At 37.9% G+C, this 6,949-nt stretch overlaps 1 pseudogene; it reads left to right on the top strand.

Annotated features, from left to right (window-relative positions):
- The first annotated feature begins 5,154 nt into the window (after nucleotides 1-5,154).
- On the top strand, nucleotides 5,155-6,442 carry LOC144315231 (mitochondrial fission regulator 1 pseudogene; annotated as a pseudogene).
- The last annotated feature ends 507 nt before the right edge of the window (nucleotides 6,443-6,949 follow it).

Genomic DNA, 6,949 nt, shown 5'->3' with positions numbered 1-6,949 from the left:
CCAAAAGTGGGAAAAGCAAGGACAAAGGATCTGAGGTAGGAGATTTCTTAGAAGTTTAAAGAGTAATGAAGCCAGTGTGGCTGTGTAAAGTGAGCACAGGGGAAGCCATAGGAAATGAGGGAGAGAGGTAACAGAAACTAGAGCTTGGGGAGGATGAATTTAGGGTTGTGTAGACCTATAAGGACTTTGGCTTTTACTCTAGGTGAAGTGGGAAATCTCTGAGGGTTTTAAGCATAAAAATGACTTGACATGTTTTTAAAAGTATTTCCATTTTATGATTCTTTAGCATCTCTTTAAATTAAACAAATTTAAGAGGAAAAGAAGGATGCTATTTATCAATTTCCTAAAATCTCACAACTGGTACCTAGAAAACCCCATGCCAAGTGTTTTTCTTGCATCATTTCCTTTGGCGCAAGTATTTGCCACATTTAACAAATTATGAACCTAAGGCTTAGGGAGGTTACAAAAATTACCTAAAGCCATAAATAGTAAATTGCAAATTTCTGATGCAAACTTAGATCTGCTTTATCTCAAAGTACATTCCATCAATTTCTGGAGTATAATATAATCCTAGAGTGAAAGGAGATAAGGCTATAGACATAGACAGTCTTCAGATTGTCAAAAACTTTGTTTACCATATATAGTAGATGCTTACATATTTTATCTGTCTCATTTTCCCTGCCCTCCCTGCTCAGCTATCCATCATAGAACCTTCTCCCCAGGGCTGGGTTGGGTACCTGATTTGTACTTGGCCTCTTAGAGTGACTCATTCATTCCTCCAGCTGCAGTGATTGGGCCAAAATGAACATGTGATCCTGGTCAAGCCAACCTGAGACTTTCATTTGGGAGCTTTTTATTGGAACTAGAGAAGATTTCTCTTCTGGGTCTTGGAGATGGAAGTATGTAATCAGGAAATGTCATCAATCATCTTTCTTGCTACATGGAAAAACTAGTACTTGGTGAGAAAAAAATAATTTGGGTGTAACACTCTTCATTGTCAGTCAACTCAGGAGTGCTTTGTAATATAACCTAAAGCAGGGGTGGAAAGATGGAATGAATATTCTGTTTGCATATTTACATAAGATATATTAATATATATATATATATATATATATATATATTGCACTTGCAATATAAAGTCAAAGACTTGTAAATGGATAGACTCTCTCAATCGCAATAAGTTTCTGAAAGAAAATCAGTCTTCTCTATTTTGGGCTGTTTGTGCATGAAGACAAAATGGTCCTCCATCTGGACTGAAGATTTCCATCTACTATTCTTTCTCTCCTCTCAAACTTGCCCTATTAAATCAACAAACATTAAGATCCTCTCTTTACAAAGTAAGCAGAAACAGACAGAAGAGATGTCAGAGATTTGTAAGAATTTTAAAATTCTGTGATTTGTAAGAATTTTAAAAAGTAGATAAATCCACAGTGTGTGATCAGGGTTTGTCACACCTCTATTCAAAGTCCCCAGAGACTCTCCCGTCACATTCAGAATCAATCCAGAGTCATCACCATGTCCTACGAGGCCCTAGATCAAATCTATGGCTTCATTTCTGACTTCATCTTCTACTAGTTTCCTTTTTGCCTATTCCACTCCAACCACCTGGGCTTTTGCTGTTTCTCAAACACTCCAAGTACTCCTATTTCAGAATGTACACTCTGTTTCCTCTTTCTGAAACACCTTTCTCTCAAATACCCACATGACATTCTCAACTTCTTTCAAGTCTCTATTCACCAAATCATTGAGGCTTTTACTGTACTCCCTAAATAAAATAACTTCCCCAAATTTATGTTCTATTTCCTTTGTAGTACTTGTCGCTACCTATTTGTTTATTTGTCGATGGTCTGTTTTCATTCACTGAACTGTAAAACTCTGTAAAAGCAAGGACTCTATTGCTTTGGTCATGATCCCCCATATCCTCTGGCACATAGTAGTGAGGTCTCAGTACTATTCTTTGATTGGATACATGAATGTAATTTGACATCCATTGAGACAATGTGCTAACAATTGATTTGTAATTAATGCCGAATTATTCAGAGTTCCTTGAGTATGTATGTATGTATGTATGTATGTATGTATTTATTTATAAGAGACACACACAGAGAGAGAGGCAGAGACATAGGCAGAGGGAGAAGCAGGCTCCATCCAGGAAGCCCAATGCAGGACTCAATCCTGGGACACCGGGATCATGACCTGAGCCAAAGGCAGACGCTCAACCACTGAACCACCCAGGCACCCCTCTTTTTATTCTTAAATTAACATTGCTAAACATTTTCCTTTTCTCAAATTGGTCATGCACACACAGATACACAGGTTGGAGAACCACTGGTTTTGTAGAAGAGGAAACATAATTAAGATCACTTTGATGATTAAATGAAGGATAGCATTGAGGGCTTAATTAGCTTTTCTTGTTTGTCCCAAATTTAGGTTTTCTTTCAAACTTACTTAGCTTTTTCATTTGTTTAGATTTTTTTCTAATATCTGTGCTTCGTTTTTGTTAATATTCCATTATATTTATTAAATTTTTACTGTCTCTAAATAAATTGCTATCGATATTATTTTTCAAAATATCCAACCTGTCATATAATCTCTCAATTCCATTTTTTTTCTGGAGACAACCCCCCAAGCCCTTTGTTACCTTGTTCCAATTCAAGCAGTTGCTTCTAGGCCTGCTGAGTGTCTCATCCTGGCTCTTTAAGCTTTATCATCAAAGCAAAACTGAATTTTGTCATTTTGCTATAATGGATATCTAGTTTAATAAGACCCATTATATTCTTCTTTCTTGTTTTATGTTCTTATTTTACTATAGTAATTGTCTAATAGCTTCTGATAAAGGAGTACTTAACAGAGCCATTTTTTTCGCTTGGTTTTTTTGGTTCTTGCATGTCTGAAAAACCCTTATTTAGCCTCACATTAGATTGGAGGCTAATCCAATCCAATCTTTGGCTACTATAGAATTTCATCTTGGAAATAGTCTTCTCTTGGAAGTTAACAGGTACGTTTCCACTGATTCCTGGTGTCTAATGCTCTTTCTGAGAAGCCTAAAGCAATCTGATTTTTTTCTTCTAAAAATTATTTATTTAGAGAGAATGAGCAGTGGGGACAGCAGGGGGGGTGGTGGTGGTTGGCAGAGGGAGAGAAAAGAGAGACTCTCAAGCAGACTTAGTGATGAGCATGGAGCTCAGGAGCTTAGAGCATGAAGCCCAATGAAGGGCTCAATCTCACAATCCTGAGATCATGACCAGAGCTGAAACCAAGGGCCAGATGCCTAACCAACTGAGCTACTCAGGTGCCCCAATTTTGTTTGATTTTAATTATGACTTAACTTTTCACCTTATCTCTGGAAACCTTTACGTTCTCTTCTTCATTACTTCATTCTTCATCACTTCATCACTATGAAATTCCCAAATTTCATAACACTATGGTTTGGGTCTGTTCTCACTTTTTAGGTTGGTACTCATTAACTTCTTTATACTGTCAGACATTTTATGTATAATTTAAAATGTGTAAAGCAAAATTTCCTATATTGTTGTTGTTTTTCTCTTTGCAAACCTCCTATTTATTAGAAATTAGATCTCCTGGATTTCTCTGATTCTTTCATCTTTTATTTCCCATTTTCCTCACATGTCTTTTATTCTACTTTCCAGAAAAATTTCTTGAGTTCAGTTTTCTACACATACTGAATTCATTATTGTCAGCATCAGGTGTTTCATTTCTATAAATTCTTTTCATTTGATGATTGGTTCATTTTATAGAATTATCTTTTGTTTTAAGAAAGTAAAAATTTCTCATCTGAAATTAAGGTAGGGGTTTTGCTAAAGGAAGGATGGTTGCAGAGGGTGGGGAGTGAGCCAACTGATGTCCTGTTAATCTGCCTAGCCTGTGCCACCTCACTCTCTGCTGCTTCTCAGCTATTGGCTTATTAAAGAGTTTTCTCTCAGTCAATTCCTGATTGTACTGAAGGCCCAATTGTGAAATGAAAAGCTATATAATTAGCTTTGTATAGGATAGGATGTAGAGTTTATAGTGAGGGAGTTTTCATCAAAATTTAAAATTATAGGGATGCCTGGGTGGCTCAGCGGTTGAACGTCTGCCTTTGGCTCAGGGTGTGATCCCGGGGTTCTGGGATCGAGTCCCACATCAGGCTCCCTACATGGAGCCTGCTTCTCCCTCTGCCTATGTCTCTGCCTCTCTCTGTGTGTCTCTCATGAGTAAATAAATAAAATATATTTTTAAAAGATTTAAAATTATAAGCAATAAAGAATTCATGGGTTTGAGTTCATAAAAAAGAAATAAAATTTCTGTTCAAGTTAAGATATTTGATATTATATACCAAAATATTGGGAAAAGTTAACTCTGGGTGATAAGAATGTGTGATCAGAAAGAAAGAAAACTCAAGATTGACTGACTGAAATAAAATTGAGGAATAAGGAATTAGGCTTGCATGTGGTAGGAATGTAATGAAGTATAAGTTAAGGTGGGAAAGAAAAGTACAGAAGTTAGTGGAAAAGACCATGGGTTAAATTTTATGAGCTAGTACAGAGCTAAACAATGATAACGGTTGCCTAGGAAAGAAGATGGTGAGTGAAATGGAGTAGTACTGAAAATCATGGACCATTGAATGGGTTATCTACACAGCCCTTGTAATCTAAAAAGTGGGCAAGAGTTTTGGCAGGGGAAGGGGGCAGATGTGCAAGACTCCGAACAATGTATTAAAATCCTCAAAGTCTCATTAAGGATTGTCCAAAGATAATGTGGACTAGGGAATTGGTGGACCACACCTCTAGGATTTGCTACTTTATTCACTGAAGTACCCCACTGTACTCACCCGTAATTAAAGTGGGCAATTTATAAATGGCAATTTTAGGATCAATCTAGGAAGAATCATATTTTTAACAAAGCATTATTACTATATTTCTCCTCTGCTTAGCTTCATCTACATGGCAGACATTTTATGTAGGGTTGAAAATCTCTACTTTCTTACTAAACTGCTCTTGAGTGTTTCAAACTCTTAATTTGTGTGCATACCTAATTGCCTCAATGAATTCAGGGTAAAGGAAAATGAAAAGGTCGGGAGAGGCTGAGATGTGATAAGAAACCTTTCAAGTCTAAGAAATTGTATAAGTCAGTACCTCCCTGGGAGAGCCAAGCTGGAAGCTGGAGCAGCTCAAGAAGGCACCTGGCTGCCACGAGGCAGAGTGTGCTTATTGGACCATGTGCTGCTATATATGCCTGAAGTACTTGAAATGCAAATTTGGAGACACTTTGCCATCTAAATGCTTGGCTGGATTAAGCGACTAATTAGGATGGTTTTTCAACAGGTTGGAGTAAGCATGCAATCGGTACTCTGGTCTGGGAAGCCATATGGTTCATCTCGAAGTATCGTAAGAAAAATTGGTACTAACTTATCTCTGATCCAGTGTCCAAGACCAATTTTTAATATTGGTCCAAGAGTTTGGTTTCAGCTTACCTACAACAGAGCCCCAGCCATCCAGGAGAAGAGGCAGTGGTGTCCTTTGCTGATGTTGGATGGGTAGCTAAAGAAGAAGGAGAGTGTTCAACGAGACGAAGGACAGACGTCAGACCAAGGCAACCCCTTCAGGATGACATTCCTTTCTTTGAGAAGCAGCCAAGCAGACAGTTTTCCTTACCAAGTCTGTCTCCAGAAGAGCCTCAACAGAAGACCGCACTAGCAAATGAGGAAGCATTGCAGAAGATCCGTGCCCTTGAAAATGAACTTTGCTGCTCTCAGAGCACAGATTGCCAAAATTGTGACCCTGCAAGAACAGCAAAATCTCACTGCAGGTGATTTAGAACCTACCACATCTGTGGCTGCAGCACCACCCTCTGTCTCCCGGCCTCCCTCACCACCCCCACCCCTCCCCCCATCAGGGCTCCACCAAAGTGTGTCTTCTGTTGACTTAATAAAAGAGCGAAGAGAGAAAAAAGCTTGTGCTGGAAAGACTCTGGTTAAGAGCAGTCCAAAGAAATCTGATATGCCAAAAATGCTAGAGATCCTTAAAGATATGAATAGTGTAAAACTGCAGTCAGTAAAAAAAGGTCAGAACAGGATATAAAGCCCAAACCGGTGGATGCTATGAGGGCTACCCTGCTGCCCTCATAGCAGAGGCTCTGAAAAAGAAATTTGCTTATCGACATCGAAGCGATAAGTCAAGGTGAATTTGAAAAAGGAATTCCAAAACCTGCATCTGAGGTCACCTCAGAAATAGTGTTGTTTGGGCCACACATGCTGAAGTCTACAGGAAAAATGAAGGCTTTAATTGAAAATGTTTCAACTTCCTAATAGACAGTGAGCCGAGAAAAACTATCCTTGTTCCAGCTGTTGGTTGGTTAGGGCTGTTTGGCTAGTAGAAATCAACAGTATTTAGTAAATACCTGAATTTAGTATTCAGTGGTATCCTTTTAAGTCTAATTAGATTCAGCAATAACAAAAGCACCCTAAGTTTGTGGGGTTTCTCTTATTTTATGAGATTAGTTCTGAAGTTTTCCATAACGTGTATTCAGAGGTAACATGTTTCTAATGTGTAGTCATAATGTTTAGGTTTCTAGGCTTGAAAACATTTATATAGATTTCAGAAGAAAGGACATTTGTAGTTGTGAGTTTTTAATTCCTAACACTAATTTATCTGGACAAATGTCTTATGCATATATTTGGGTATAACACAGTATGTAAAATTTAATAATGACATCAGTGAGGGTAATACTGTTACCATCATTAGTTGTCAGTAATCATTTACTACTCAGTGATGAAACACAGGTTGTTGGAGTGAAATATTTAGGATTGGAACCTTTTTGCCTTGAATAAGGCTTTTACCTTAGATTCTCTATCTCATTTCCTTGGGAAATGGGGTTCAAGTAGGAACCAGATAATGTTTACTGCTGAAAATTCCATAATGCTTTCGTTTAAAGGAAAGCCAAGACTGAA

This window comes from Canis aureus, chromosome 6, assembly GCF_053574225.1.
Source record: "Canis aureus isolate CA01 chromosome 6, VMU_Caureus_v.1.0, whole genome shotgun sequence".
In the NCBI taxonomy this organism is placed as follows: domain Eukaryota; kingdom Metazoa; phylum Chordata; class Mammalia; order Carnivora; family Canidae; genus Canis; species Canis aureus.
Note: the sequence above shows the minus strand (reverse complement) of the source record. Positions and strands in the feature narration are given on the sequence as shown.